Here is a 15,942-nt window from a genome sequence, read left to right as displayed (position 1 = left end):
CTCACTCTCTTTAGGTTCTTCAGGGTGTGATGTTTCATCAGAAACATTAATGTAGTGGTGCCCTCTGTGACATGTTGAACCCTGGCAGTGCCCACTTCACACAGAGACATGCCATCTGCTCAGGCAGCAGCCGTACAACGATGGCGTTCCTGTCCCCATCAGTAGTGTTCACGGGCCGGGGCCCCCCGCAATAGCTATCTCCGCGTTGGTAGTGATATACAGGGGGACCACACCGGTTGCACCGGGGGGTGGGGGCAGGATGACCGTTCGCCACGGGACCTGGTGCAACTGCACCGGTTGCACAGCCCTAAGGATGGCCCTGACTGTGGGTATACTGACTGAACAAGCAAGAGTCCAGTAGGGCTGGGCAAAGTGTCTTAAATTATATCTCGATATTTTTCAGCCTATTGACGATATTATGGTCAATTGTACATAGTCAGCACAATTATCTAGATTATATCGTTAATATTCGATATAATCGCCCAGCCCTAGTGTCCAGACAATAGCTTACTTGTGGTCAGCAGGACTGTTTCTATACAATCAAATATTTTTTTCCTCATGATATTGCATTGACGCTTCAGACCCATACGGCCAATAACGAGCCATAAAAGTGCAGAAACGTCACAGAATGCCAAGTCCTGGCAACAAACTAACTACAGACAATCATTAGACTCACAGAGATGCCAGTCTATCAGGCGGGTTTACAGCTTACTGAGGGGGTGGTAACATCTGAGCCAACAATCACAGAGTCTAGTGTAGATGTTTATCAGTACTGGTTTCAAGTTACATCCGTGGAGCTCGCTAAATACACTTCAAAATGCAGGACACAATGTAGACTACTTGAGTTGTGAGGAGGGACACCATAACTACATGACTGGCATATTTCAATAGAACTTCATAAGAATGTTTTAATATATTTATGCAGAGTGTAGAAATACAAATACATTACAATTTTGTAATTGTTTAATTGTCTTCTGGTAGGGGGGGGGACATTTCAATACCACTTGAAACAAATAAAATTAACTTTTCTACATGGTTTGTGTATCATTCAAATAATAAACATTTAATTACAGGCTATGTTGTGTTAAAGGGATAGTTCACCTAAAAATGAAAATTCACCATTTACTCTCCCTCATGCTGTCCCAGCTGTGTATGACTTTCTTTCTTCTGCAGAACACAAATTAAGATTTTTAGAAGACTATTTCAGCTCTGTAGGTCCATACAATGCAAATGAATGGTAACCAGAACACAGAAGGTCCAAAAAGCACATAAAGGCAGAATGAAAGTAATCCATACGACTCCAGTGGTTTAATCCATGTCTTCAGAAGTGATGTGATAGGTGTGGGTGAGAAACAGATCAATATCAAAGTCTTTTTTTTTTCTTTTTTTTATGTAAATCTACACTTTCACTTTCAAATTCAGTCACCTACTGGTCGGGGCTGGTTAAAGGTGGGGATTTTTAGTAAAAAAGGACTTAAATATTTATCTCTGCATGAGTCCCGGAAACCATTTGAATTCTTTGGGGCAAGCCTCTATGAAAACCCTCGGCGAGTAAACTAGATTAAAACCACATTAAACGGCATGATATTCTGAACAGCATTTAAAAGATTAACAGGATTTACTGTGACGGACACCGATGTCAATCAGCAGACTTTTAACACATCACCGCCCTTAAATTACCATGAATTTACTATAGTAACACCAACTGTATTGTCCAACTATTGTATTTAAGAAAAAATTAATTCATAATAAATATTATCATATAACGACTATAGGTCTGAGTGAAGGAATAACATTCATTTTTATTGCAACTACAGCGGTTTAATAAATGTTAATATTTTATATTTATAGTTTTTAATTGTGTTTAGGGTACTGGTTTTCATTACAATGCCAAAGTTTGGTTTATAGAAAAAAAACACTGTAAAAACAATAAAAATGTAATTAAAATAAAAAACTATGGTAAATTTGGGGCAAATGGAAAACAGAAATCAAGGGCTTTAAAGCACGGACCTTTAAAACTAGTTTTGTTTGCTTTCAAATTTCCCAGAGATGACAACTTGAATCAACAAGATCCTGATGAAAGCAGTCCCAATTCAGTCGCATTGTCAGAATAATTGAGCCTTATCTAAATTAGGTGTTAACTTTTTAGCTTTTATAGATGTGATAGATAACCTTACTGTTTTGCCAGTCAATTAAAATCTGCATACCAAGTCAAAATCAATGCCTTACCATCCAATGAGCATTTCAGTGGGGCAAAATATTATTGGTAATTGCACTTATTTTTGTAATATAATAATAATATCACTTTTATTATCAGTTGTATTTAGATTTTTCTCCCCAATCTGGAATGCCCAATTCCCAATGTGCTCTAAGTCCTCATGGTGGTGTAGTGACTCGCCTCAATCCGGGTGGCGGAGGACGAATCTCAGTTGCCTCCGCGTCTGAGACAGTCAATCCGCGCATCTTATCTCGTGGCTTGTTGGGCGCGTTACCGCGGAAACATAGCGCATGTGGAGGCCTCACTCTATTCTCCGCGGCATCCACGCTCAACTCACCACGCGTCCCACCGAGAGCGAGAACCACATTATAGCGACCACGAGGAGGTTACCCCATGTGACTCCACCCTCCCTAGCAACCTGGCCAATTTGGTTGCTTAGGAGACCTGACTGGAAGTCTTTAGATTTTTAATCTTATAGGCCGCAGACCCCCACCCCGCTCCGGTGCTACCAAATGAGGTGCTGGTGCCACCAACTTTAGAACTTGGTGGCACCGGTGCCACCGCTTCAAAAGTTAGTCTGGAGCCCTGCACGTGTCAATGTAAAAAAAATCTATGTAACTACTTGTAAATAGTACAAATTATGCAATTAAAAAAATAAACGTCTAACAAACATAATATATATGAAATATAATTTCTTACTTATTGATTGAATACATGGATGTTTTTAATTTAAAAAACGAATATAATTAGTAAAATTGATATTTTCATAAATGTACTAAGTTAATGTAATTAATTAACAGCATTATCTGATGTAAGCAAGAGACAATATTACTGGAATACACGTATATGAATCAATATCAGATAGAATCGAAATTGGAATCGAGAAATCTGTATCAATACCCAGCCGTAATCTGCAGCTCACTTTACTTCGCAATGGCATTTCAACAAAAATTCTAAAATAATAATGTATGGAAGGACTTGTTGATATCCTTTGGGAACAGAATGGATGGCAAAAAGTGGGCATTCCATCCCAGAATACAACCAGACATGAGACTTTGCTGAAACACCACCAGCATCTACTTTTGAGAAGGATTTTTACCAGGATAGATCATCAATCTATTGGGTTAACTAGTTAACGTTATTTTACCTGCCCATATGGCCTAGTGACATCAGCTGAAAAGTAGCAAGTTATCAGATTTTATTTGGACAAGATTACAAACATTTCTTTTTCTCTCTTTGGAATAATGTGCAATGATGAACTGTGCACAATAGGACCAGGAATATTTATTAATAAAGTAAAATGTCATTTTTGGTTTCAGGTTGAATTTAAAGACTGTGAATGAAGTCATCCATGTTTTAGGCAAGAATCACTGGAATATACATGCATACAGTTTGTGCAATTGCTGGCATAATATCTCGATAATTACAGTATCCACTGATTTAACATTAGGACTATAAACGAGAAAGCAGTGAACCTGATGACTTTCAAGTCAATTACGCAGCGAGCAGCTCTCATGGTTTAGTATTGATTTCCCTCTACCTCGATCTCCGCTAACACACACACACACACACACACACACACACACACACACACACACACACACACACCCCCTCTATTTAAGGCTTTTTCCCACGGTTGGTCATTAGTATGCAAAGGAGACAGCGGCTATCAAGTGCATGCAGACAGCACAGATAAACAGTCCCTCAAGCACAATGACACAATCACAGCAGACTTTTTCAAACTATCAGCATTTTTATATTAGTTCACTGAAATACGCAAGCTGTCCAGAAGGTTATAACTGCAATGATGAGAATGATGCTGCTCTTATTTCAAATAAAAGAAACCTTGCTCATCTTAGCAAACGCCACTCATTAAAGCAAGTCACGTATAGTGACATTGTGGTTTTATGTCTGTGTGATTGACATAGTTCAAAGCTAATTAAAATCCTGGCTGGCGGATCACATGACAGGGCTCAGATCGGTGATGAGCAGATGGTCGAGTGAATGATGCTGGGTTCACAGTAAGTGTGATGACTGCAATGACTGGACCTGAACAACTCATCCTCACCTACTAAACACCAGTGATGATACAGAAACATTCAGATAAATGGAATAACAGACGTCTAGAGCAGTGTGACCCCAGCTAAAAACACTATGTTGCTTTTATTTATTTATTCTAAAAGGCGATGTGGCCAAATAAGATAAACGGTAAAACTATAAACCAATGTGTTTATGAAAATTATAATTAATTATAATAATATGATGATATACAGTGCATTCATAAAGTATTCAGACCCCTTCATTTTTTTTCACATTATGCTAAAATGCTCACTGACTGAATTTTCCAAAACCAATTATTTCGTGATATTGTTATCGTGATATAAAACTATTCATATTGTGATAATATTTTAGTCATATAGCCCACCCCTACCTCCAATGTGGACCAATTTTCAATGGTGATATCCCCCCCCACAAATAAGGAATAATCAGTAAATATTGACCCATGGTATTTAATATTTTGGCTTTCATCATCATTTATTTTTTATCTTTCTTCAGAAAAAGAATCAACAAAATCAAAATTTTTAGCCGGAGAAGTTTCACAAATGTGTTTGTTTGACAGCGATGACTTTAAACGGATTGCATCGTTTGGCATGAGACATAGTTAAGTTCTGGGATGGCGTGATATTCTGTCATTTGGGCTAAATGAGACTGTGCTAATTAATGTCACCACTTGATAAGACAAGAAGAGTCTAAATATTTATTTTTAAGCTGAACATGTTTATCTTGCATCTCGTTTCCACTGGGCCTCTCAGAAGCTCCATGAGTCATATGTGTGAGCAATATGTCCAACTCAATTCTTCCATCGGTCAGCTGTTCAACACGTCATTCAAAACTCATTGAGCTCATTAATATTCATGAGGGAAAGGGTCACATCCCTACAAGCCCACATGGGATCTGTGCACATTTACACATTTTCTCCAATGACTTAAATCAAGCAGCTTGTTATGCTCCATTTGAGGTATCATTCATGCAGGACGAGTTATGCTCCAAAGTTTCAAACTTACGGACGGATAAGGGCTTGTTCAAATCACTAACCTTAAGAGGAATAGAAACAGTATGTTTTTATCTTTGGCAAACATACTAATAGTAACGTCAACCATTAGTATGTACAGGAGACTGTCCAACTAGCAGAAAATGTAAAAAATGGCAACTTCAAACAGGTGTGTGAGCATCAACGAACATACCCAAGCTATCAAACATGCGCTTAATTTCTAAACAACTGATCAGATTCATTAAAATGGCCAGTAAATCAGAAATTGTGGTAAGAAGAAAAAGAAAAAAAGTGAATGATTAGATCAGAGTTAAAGCTGGGGGAGGAAATGTGGCTAAATAACAGGCCACAAGAGCGGCATGTTATTTATAGACGCGGATACTTTATTCAGGAGAGCAGCGTTGTGCAGCGTCTCTCCATTTCTCTCATTTTATTCCATCCCTGCTGAGAATTCACCCCTTTGTTTCCCTCGCTCACTGACACTCCGCTCTGGCACGGTGTTCAAAAATAACCTGTGTGTGTTTGTGTGTGTGTGGCTCAGGTGGAGATGCACACTGATGGTTCAGGCTCATGCGGGGAGTAGGGCTCGGCGATATATTAAAAATATTCACACCATCCACCGCGACATCCACGCTCAACTCGCCATGCGCCCCACCGAGAACGAACCACATTATAGCGACCACGAGGAGGTTACCTCATGTGACTCTACCCTCCCTATCAACCGGGCCAATTTGGTTGCTTAGGAGACCTGGCCGGAGTCACTCAGCACACCCTGGATTCAAACTAGCGAACTCCAGGGGTGGTAGCCAACGTCTTTACGTCTTGTTTCTTTAATTCTCTCAGTCTCATGTCAAGCGCTGCCCACTGATACAGTAAGTCACACAAGATATTTGGATATTTACATAGAATGATATACACGATACAGCAAAATCTCACCTTATATCGTCGCCAAGATATATATCGTCGTAGGGTTGAACGATTAACTGAAATAAAATCGAAATCGCGATATGACCAGCGCGATCTTCAAACCGTGAGGGCTGTGATTGAATTGAATAAATAAATAGTCTCAATGTGCTGTAAACGTGATTGTGTTACACGTGGTCATAGAGTGGTTCTGTACTCCATACACACAAACTCAATCAATCTGGTGCCTTGAGTGACTAATGTGCTTTGCATTCGGTTCAGTGTGCTAACGTGCGCGGAGCGCATTATTTTAAGCACCCCATTAAATGTTTATATTGCAGTTCAAATTGCAAATCGCATTTTTGTTTGAAAACGCATTAATTTCGCTATGTTTACACCTCATCCACACTGGAACAGCACTGAAAACGGACACTTTCGGAAACGCTCTGTAACTCCGTAATTTGGAAAACGATGTTGTTAGGAAACTGAAAACTTAAACTGACTTTTCAAACTTTAACAGATAAGTGTGGACGTGGCCCGAGGCTGTCAGTGCCTTACATTTTGCCCAATGTCTCAATTTTGTGTTCCACAGAAGAAAGTCATTTGGGTTTAGAAGAACAAAAGGGTAAGTAAATTAGTTTTGTTATTTTTGGATGAACTAGGCTATTCTTTTAAAATGGTTTAATGCCTGAAATTAAACCATTCCTCAGAATAAAACAAAGAAACAATACATACAAAATATATGACAATATCAGCAAAAGGCTGATAGCTTTGTGAGAAAAGTTTCCACAAATTTCCCATGTGCGCCATTCCCACTGCCGCCTCCTGATGTCCGTTGTCAATCCATCCTGCCTATTCATATCCCCCGCTCTCTCTCTCTCTCTCTCTCTCTCTCTCTCACACACACACACACAAAGCAAACGCCTCTTATCTGTGAAGTGACATGAATGATGCCTCGTTTCTGTAGCGATCCGCCCTCAAAGTGGGGGATGAGGACACAAGGACACTGTGGAAGGGAATTCCTCATTACCTCAGCAAACACCCTGCCCACCTCGCCCGCTGCCGCTCTATATCGACCGGGAACCGAGTAGGCAGACAGAAACCACACAACGCTTCACACACACACACCCCCACAACCGACTGACCCACACCAAAGCCTGTCAGCCATCTCTAGTCATACAAATCTACATAAATTAAAAACTATGCAATCAAAACATGTCAACTCACTAGCTGCAATTCCACAGAATTTCCAAATGAAAAGCTGTTGAGTGGAAATGATCCTAAAAGATAAAAGTATTCCACATAACATATCCTAGTATCCTTCAAGTATAATCCAAACTTGCCCCATTTCAGTGACCAAACTGATCAGAGCGATTCTGCATAGCAAAATAATTGTGCACTGCAACAAAATTATACAGAAGATTCTGTGAATTCGCCTCCACTAGCTCCATTTGACGTCATCGAATGATGCCAAAGCGTTTGAAGCATCAAAAAGCAGCAGTCGACGGCATGCACACAGACAGCTGCAAACACAAATGCATGCAGGCATAAACAGCCCTGCTTAGATTCACACACGTCGATGCATTTTAAAACATGCTTACACAAACTTCAGTGCATCGCTCCCAAACTCTTTGACCTAATTTCTCCTCTCTCTCTCTCTCTCTCACCTTTGCTGGCTGTCACAGGGCTTCCACACAATGCACCGGAGGATTTAGTCATAATAGCGATGATAATGATTTCAGACATCAGGTGTCTGTTTGATGAGAGAGTAAAGGGACTCAAGGTCCTTCATGCACCCGGAGAGAGAGAGATGCAAGAAGCGATATAATGGTAACACTAAAATAGCTAAGAGCGTTCAAATGCATGCATGCCTGTGGATATGCACCACACACTCCTTACTGTACTGAGTGATGTATTCCTGAAATGCTCTTACCATCAGGTGCTTGGGATTCTGATGTGCATCTCAGGCAGTGGCACACTTACAGAGAACAGACAGATCTCCACCTCTCCACTCAGTTCCTCCCTCGCTTAGATTCCGACGCCCTCCTGCTTTTTCTGAATGAAGCACAGGCGCTCTCTCTCTCTCTTTTGACGACGAGCATGCGCTCATTTACTCACCCTCGCTCTTCCTCTGTCTTCTTCACTCATTCTTTCAGAGAACCAGTGTAACAGCACTGATGAGAACCTCGGCACTCATGAAATGACAACTGCGCATACACACATCACTGTATTTCACTGCATTAGTGTTACAAGTGACGTCACATCACCATACAGTTTGGGATTCTAAAGAGAACCAGAGACACAACACGTACACTTAAAAGAAGTAACAGTCAATTAGAATAACAATGTAGAAATAAGTAAACAAACAATTATACTGTACTGCTGATAACTCAGTCCCAGAGGAAGAACATTAACATCCATTATATACGCTCACTGCATCAAATTAATGGAATGTTCTGTGTTCAATACAACTTGAGCTCTATTGTCATGCTGTCGATGACCACAGAATATACTTTCAACTCATCCCTCAGTTTGTACAAAAAATAATAATTATAATAAAAAATCCTGTGTACAGTAATGCACTTATAATGGATTATGGAGCATTCCGCAGGGTGTAAAATCAGAAATGTAAATCTTGCATTTTGGAAAAAGCACATTTATTATTTTTTCTGTGCAAAGTTGAGTTATTTGAGCTGTAAAGGTGTTATTAGTAGTAGGACTTCTTTTGCAGAAGGATGAACTTCTGGTTATGCCTTAACCATGTGTTGCGGGTGGAGTCGCACCATGTAAACAGTCCCTTTAATGTATGCTTGCTCGCATCATGTGAAAGTTACCAGGTTTTCCCGGCTTTACAGAGTCATGACAGGAGGTGAAATATTCAGAGTAACTTTCCACAGGAAGATAAGGGATTATATCACACATAAAAACAGCATTAAAGCAGTTCATATGACTCATGTATTTTATTCAAAGCCACTTGAAGATGTGTGATAGCTCTGTGAATCACAAAAGACTGTGTTTAATAAGTAAATATATAGTATGTGCAGCGCCAGCGTGTTAGTGAATGCTGCTGCTCTGTTGACACAAACTCACACACAGGCTGGTGATGCACTCGCGGATATTTTTATCCTTCACGCGTGCGCAATATTTGAGCGCTACTCAAGAACAGCATCTCAGATGTAGATGCTCAATAGTTCGGTTCACTTATAATATGCATTTAGAACGACACCGGAGGAGCATTTTACCAGAATATGAATAAGAAGTGAATTAAACTACTGTGAACTTGCCTACAAACAGACACATACAGGACTTCCTGGAGAGTTCAGAGTGTCAAAATAAAAGCGTGAGGGTTTAAAAAGTGCACGATTTAAATATATTACTGTTGTAATTCAAATTAAAAATCAATGATAATAATAATAATAATAATATTAATAACTATTATTATTATTATTGTCATCATTAGTATTTGTTTACAATTTATAACAATATTTAAGTTGAATGTGTTCCAGAAAATAAGTGTGTGAATGAAAAGTGGACTGATGTCTTACAACTAAACTGAACAAAAGAGAGATCTGAATCCTTTAAAGTCCAGATACAAGTTGAAACATTTTTGCAAAGAAAACTGGTTTCTTTTCTACTGAAGACTTGAAGACTGGAATTACTGTTAATTGTGCTGCTACATTATCCAGTATACTAGTTAATAATCAAGTGTTTCTTAATAAGCTATACATTTATATTGAAATAATGTGTAGTTAGAGGTTTGAGTTTCTTTACATATTAAAGAGTACTCACAATTAGTATCTCACAATAAAGATATTCTAAACTGATTATGCAAAAAAAACAAAAACACTGGTATCGGCTTGGGATCGGGATCGGCCGATACTGAGATTTCCAGTATCGGAAGAGAAAAAGTGGTATCGGTGCATCCCTAGTAGAGACAGATGTCCCAGTGCTTGAGCATGTTGGACAAGTTGGTCTGGTGGCAGCTCCACATGACTGAAGAGAAAGGCCTGCACTATTAGCACCTAAAGAGGGATCCTGACCCATGTGTGTGTGTTAAAGCTATCTACCACTAAATGCAAAGCTAAGGAAGATGCATTCGTCAATTTTAACAAAAAAAACACCACCTCCTGAAAGTCGTCAAACCAACACACTTACAATCCTGTATAGACTAAATGTGAAGTGTAATTTCTGTACCACAAGCGGCACCAAATGAAATTTGCAGAAATAATGTTTCCAGAAACGTTTCCCAAAACTCCTGCCACCCTCAGCTTCCATCATTTAATTAAACAGATACCACACCCTATTCCCTTTGAAGACTTTACCATCCACTGTGAGGGCTGAAATGTGTGACTTTCCATCGGAACTCACTTTTTAAGTCATTTTTATTGGAAAAGCTGTTTGACGTGATCTTACAGCATGACTATCATGACTGTTCTCTCCTCGAAGTGCCCTTTGGAGGGCGATTTATCCCGTTTGGATCGCAGGGCCAGCGTGATTATTAACATGCAAAAGGCTGCTATATAACGGAACATGTAGTCTACTTGTGCCTAGCGCTACGAAGTTAATCAGCGCTCTACTTGCTGTCATCTGCTAGTACAAACAGAGCGTGCAATGCTCGGGATGGTGTTTTCCGTATAGCCCAGATATCTATGCAAGGCTCGAAATTGTGACCATTTTCGTCACATACACTCCCGAAATTTAACCTGTGCGACCTCAAAATATATTTGGGAGCATTTGTGCGAGTGCAAATAATTGTTGTGATGTTTTCATTTCTCTACAAAACGTTCGCTAATTACTGCACTATGTGCCTGCTGTGAGCTGATACAGTGACCGGTCCACCGTTCTGTTCAACGTTACATAACCAATTAAACTTCATCTTTAAATTCTTAACTTTAATGCAGACTTTAGATTGGTTAATATTAGCCGTCAATCGCTCCCTTTCACCGCGCTCCGTTGTCACGTGACGGGAACTAACTAGCGTGCGAAATGTAAAGAGCTGAAGAGAGAAGATGATAAGAACACTGAGCGATTTCTTTTGTAAGCTGCCTAAAGTTACAGATAATGTAACTCCTGGAGCTGGTGATGGCGCTCATGTGGTGAATGTGGATCCACCAGCGGAAAAGAAGGCTTACAGTTTTCGGAGTGGCTGAAAGACTTCGAGTGGCTCCGCTATGAAAATGGCTTAATGCACTGCGTTCACTGTAAAGCCTGCGGGACAGAGGTTGCCGGTAACAGTGCGTTCGCCACTGAATCCACACACTTTAAGTGCGAGAGCTTGATTAAACACAGGGAGAGCACCAAGCACAAGAAATGCCAGGACAAGTGTGTGGCAAAGAATTCAGGACCAGGTTTGATTGTTGAAGCTTTTAATCGTCAGGACGTTCCGCTCAATTGGCAGAGCTGATTATGAAATTTAACACCGCCTACACCATCGCCAAAGAAGAGCTCGCCTTCACTAAATTTAAACCCATGTTGCAGCTCATGAATATGAACGGCGTTGAGATCATCATGACGTACGCCGTCATGTGCCATCGCAGTTAAAGTATCGTCAGCTCAGTACATCTCATTCATCATTGATGGAGACACCGACCTGTCTGTTAAGGAGTGTGTGATAGTGTATGTCCGCATCCTGCTTGATGGACAGCCCACAAACATCCTCGTCGGACATGTTGAGGTGGAACACACCAATGCTGATGGTGAGGATGTTTTTTTTTAAAATACATAGCCTATTTAGTATTATATAATTATTATATGTAGTTGTGGTGCTCCTTAATTTTCAGTGGGTGCTCCTAAATTTTTGCTGGTGCTCCTAACTTTTTGAAGTTGGAAGCACCAGTGCTACCCAAGTAAAAAAGTTAATTTCGAGCCCTGCTATGGTTTTCCGTTTGAGAAGCCGGCTTCACACACAGCCCTCTACATAGTGAGTAAATCACTTGCAATCTGTCGTTAATGTGCGCTGCACTCACTCGACCTTAAACTTCATTCTCTTAAAGAGACAGTACCACAGAGTGGTGGTGGTGTAGTGGACTAAAGCACTGAACTTGTAATGAGAACAGAAGGTTGCTGGTTCGATCCCCACAGCCACCACCATTGTGTCCTTGAGCAAGGCACTTAACTCCAGGTTGCTCCGGGGGGGACTGTCCCTGTAATAAGGGCACTGTAAGTCGCTTTGGATAAAATCATCTGCCAAATGCATAAATGTAAATGTAGTACCAATATAGCGCTTGTTATAGATATAAATGTAAACTCAATGTAAATCGCACAGGTGCATATAAACAAACATCAGTGTTTCCCCCATATGCATTTTGCAGTGCCTCTATGGCACCAGTCACAGTGACGTCACCTTCATTTCAAGTGGCCCGCAAGCTCATTTCTGAAACGTAGGATGGCAGGGACTCGCAATGTTTCACTGAACAATCAGTTAGCACTTTCCTTTACCATGAACTATTACAAATATCACAGTTAAAACTATGGATACTATGGAAGAACTATGGTGCATTTTCATAATTATGGACCAAGCGATCAGTTTTCCATCTGTGTAAAATCTGTACTCTTGTAATGCTCTCTGATTATAGGAAAATGTACGTTGTTTTGTCACATTTTCAATGGGCCCTTTGAGAGCACATATAAACCCTGATGTGGCCCAGGCTGAAATTGAGTTTTTACACCCGTTTTAATCTATTCTTTGACCAACACACGTTAATACGGTTCCGGCGTCGCGGGCTTGTGGACGTGCACACAACAGCACCGCTCTGAAAAAAAACCTAGTGGAAACTCTGAACATGTTTCGTAATGTAGTAAGTGTACTTTGTAAATTCATAAATATTGAAAAGGCACAATCATACATTATGAAACATTTTGACTTCAGAAACGCTGTAAATATTAACAATTTACAAATGGGCTTCATCTATTATTTTATTTTTTGTATAGTAGTTTTAATAAGTAGCACTTAAATTATTATTTTTATAATATAATCATTAATTCTATATTCATTAGGTTCCAACCTTATGAATATTTTGTTAAAAATGTGTTTGTATCAGCTTGTATCATTATGTATTATTATTGTATTATTAAAAATGCAATTTCATGACATAATATAAATTGATATAATGTGAAATTTGTACATTTGTACACAAGCTAAAATGTGATTAAAAGGATCAAAAGCAAAATACGAAAAATACTTGCATACTATATTGCATGAAATCATACATATATATGAAAACTCATATATATGATGCCCCCTTCTCGGTTTTCTTAATATCTTTTAGTTTACAGTTGCACTATGCTAACAAGTTGTCAAAAGTCTGGCGAGTAAAAACAAATTTACTAGCCAAATGGCAATTCTTTCTCCAATGTGTCTGTAGAGGGTTCACATATTCACTTCAAGCGCGAAGCAAGTGCAAACTACATAATTTTCTCATTAAAACACAGCCTCTGTGGTTTAATAATCACACTGGGACATAATGTGATTTTAATTTGTGCACTAAATGTTAACGCAATGACATACATCAGATGGTATCCCTTTTTGGTATCGAAGCATTTTTATGAGCATGAGTACAAGTACATAAGCACGGTATCGGAATCGGTATTGGGACATCCCCACAAAATATGACTCAAAATACAGGTTCACGTGCAGCCAGGATAAACATGAATTACTGTGGTGAATTATTGGTTACCGAGAGCATGAAACCATAAGAATTTAGGAGACATTTAGAAACCAAACTTGTCAACTTTCCTATTCAACCTACGTTATGTTAATTATTTAGCATGCTGTTGGCCTAATGCAGTTCATGGTAATAACAATAGATTTTAATGTTTGATCATAATAAACAATTTTAGCATTGTGTCGGGTCGCCACTTAATGTCCCAAGTAAAATCCTGAAGCAAAACCAATTGAGAAGCACCGACTGTCATATATTGGAGAGCACTTAATAGTAGTTTTTGTGTCAGGGACTCCTGGTCGTCAACAGTTTGCAGGCCAGTGTAGCTCTTTATTGAACATCAATAGAAACTGGAGACGTCAGTGCATGTTTGTGCTGTTGGCATCTCTTGCGCTCACTCTCCATCTATGACAGGATGCATTACTTAGGGCCCTATGATTTCCGCGTTGTGGTAAACACGGACGGAATCATGGAATCCAGTCATAAAAATGGAATTAATTACAGAATGTGGAATGTTTTGGAAATGGACAAATTTGGGATAAAATGAATGTATAAATGCACAATTAATCAAATTAAAATCGTGATGTCCTAGTGTGATGATTAAACCACAAAAAGCTGAGATTTAATTAAACAAATTTACGGTCTTAAATACGGCTGAGCTGCGAGCTTCAACAGTAAGTGAATGTGAGCTGCATCATTAACATCACATGTCTGTATGTATAAATGACAATGAGTGGAGCACTTTATTCTCTGTGAAGCGCAACATACAGAGTATAGACCATTTCAAGAATGTAAACAAAAACAAAGGAATTAAAACAGTCCAGACGTATTTCCTGTTCCTTTCAACAAAGTCTCTATTTCAAGGTAAGTCAGTCCACTTGGTGGCCGTATGTGGAACGTTCTTGGGCAGTTTTGGCAGCTATTTTTCTATGTAAACAAGCGGCATAAAAGTGCAGCTCCTATCTACTTGAATGGGGAAAGACCGAAATCTCCAAACCGGTTGGTCAAGATTGCGATAAAAGTAAATAATTAAAATAAGCATTAAAATCTGACAACACTGTGTGGCTTCACTCGAGCGGTCCGGCATCCCGGGGCCTCTGCACTTAAGGGGAATAGTGGCCCGGCATCCTGGTCCGTCGACCACGACACGTGCTTCAACTCGCGCCGGGTTTCCGGGGTGCGGCTCCAGCGACACATCTAACTCGCACCGGACAGGGCTCGACAGTGCGAGCATTGCACTTGCAACTAAAAATAGATGTGTGCGAACTGTAAAATGTATTTGAGCAAGTTTGCGAATAAAATGTATTACAAAATTCAGCCCAAGCAGCCTCTTTTTTTTTTTTTACAAAAAGGTTATCACAACAACAATAACGTGCTCACTGCGCTGAACCAATGCTGTCTGTTGAAAAAAATCATGTGATCCACTAGTCAGTGCAAAGGGCCCTCTAGACACCACTTTTTCTACAAAAAAAAAAGTCAAGAGTGAACATGCAGTGAGCTAGATAGATAGCTAAAGTTAGCTAGCAATGTACGCCAAGTATGAAACCCATTAGTCATTAATTGAAAAGAAGAGTGTGACAGAAACTGAAGTTTCGGAAGTTTTGGCTGAAACAGTCGACACCAAGGAGGAGATGGACGAGAAAGTTAACGTTAACTGAAGCCCCTGGCGGAGATACCAGTTCATCCTCCACCGCCGGTAGGAAATACAATTTTAAATCGCAGTGGCTCATTTTCGAGGACATCTTAATGTACAGTAAGTGCTGCAAAGGGCAGAAGCAAGCGGGCATCTCGGCCTTTGTTACGGGCAACCCTCACCTTAAACAAGATACCATACAGAAACACAGTAAATCACGGAGGCATGCACTGGGCAGGGATGTGTACATCATGGGAGAAAACAAAGACTCGGGAAACTTGCAGGCGGCTGTGAGAAGGCAGGTGCTGCTCTCTGAAGAGGAAAAGAGGAGACAGCTGAAAAAAATAACATTTAATATAATAATCTAATTTGGAAAACCTACCACTTCAGTGGCAAGTCGAAACGAGGGCTCTACGCTCTCAGACAAGAACTTGGAGTGGACATCTGCAGTCCCAGCAGTGTCAAGGGAACTCGA

At 39.9% G+C, this 15,942-nt stretch overlaps 1 protein-coding gene across 6 annotated transcripts in view; it reads right to left on the bottom strand.

Annotated features, from left to right (window-relative positions):
• LOC127449546 (R3H domain-containing protein 2-like) overlaps positions 1-15,942 on the bottom strand; it is a 93,310-nt gene that overhangs the window by 66,000 nt on the left and 11,368 nt on the right. The window contains exon 2 of one of the 6 annotated variants that reach the window (XM_051713038.1): positions 8,107-8,456. The exons of the other annotated variants lie outside the window; for them this stretch is intronic. The gene's annotated coding sequence lies outside the window, so the exon portion shown is untranslated. The remainder of the gene's footprint in view (positions 1-8,106; positions 8,457-15,942) is intronic. 6 annotated transcript variants of the gene reach the window in all.

This window comes from Myxocyprinus asiaticus, chromosome 12, assembly GCF_019703515.2.
Source record: "Myxocyprinus asiaticus isolate MX2 ecotype Aquarium Trade chromosome 12, UBuf_Myxa_2, whole genome shotgun sequence".
Lineage (NCBI taxonomy): Eukaryota > Metazoa > Chordata > Actinopteri > Cypriniformes > Catostomidae > Myxocyprinus > Myxocyprinus asiaticus.
Note: the sequence above shows the minus strand (reverse complement) of the source record. Positions and strands in the feature narration are given on the sequence as shown.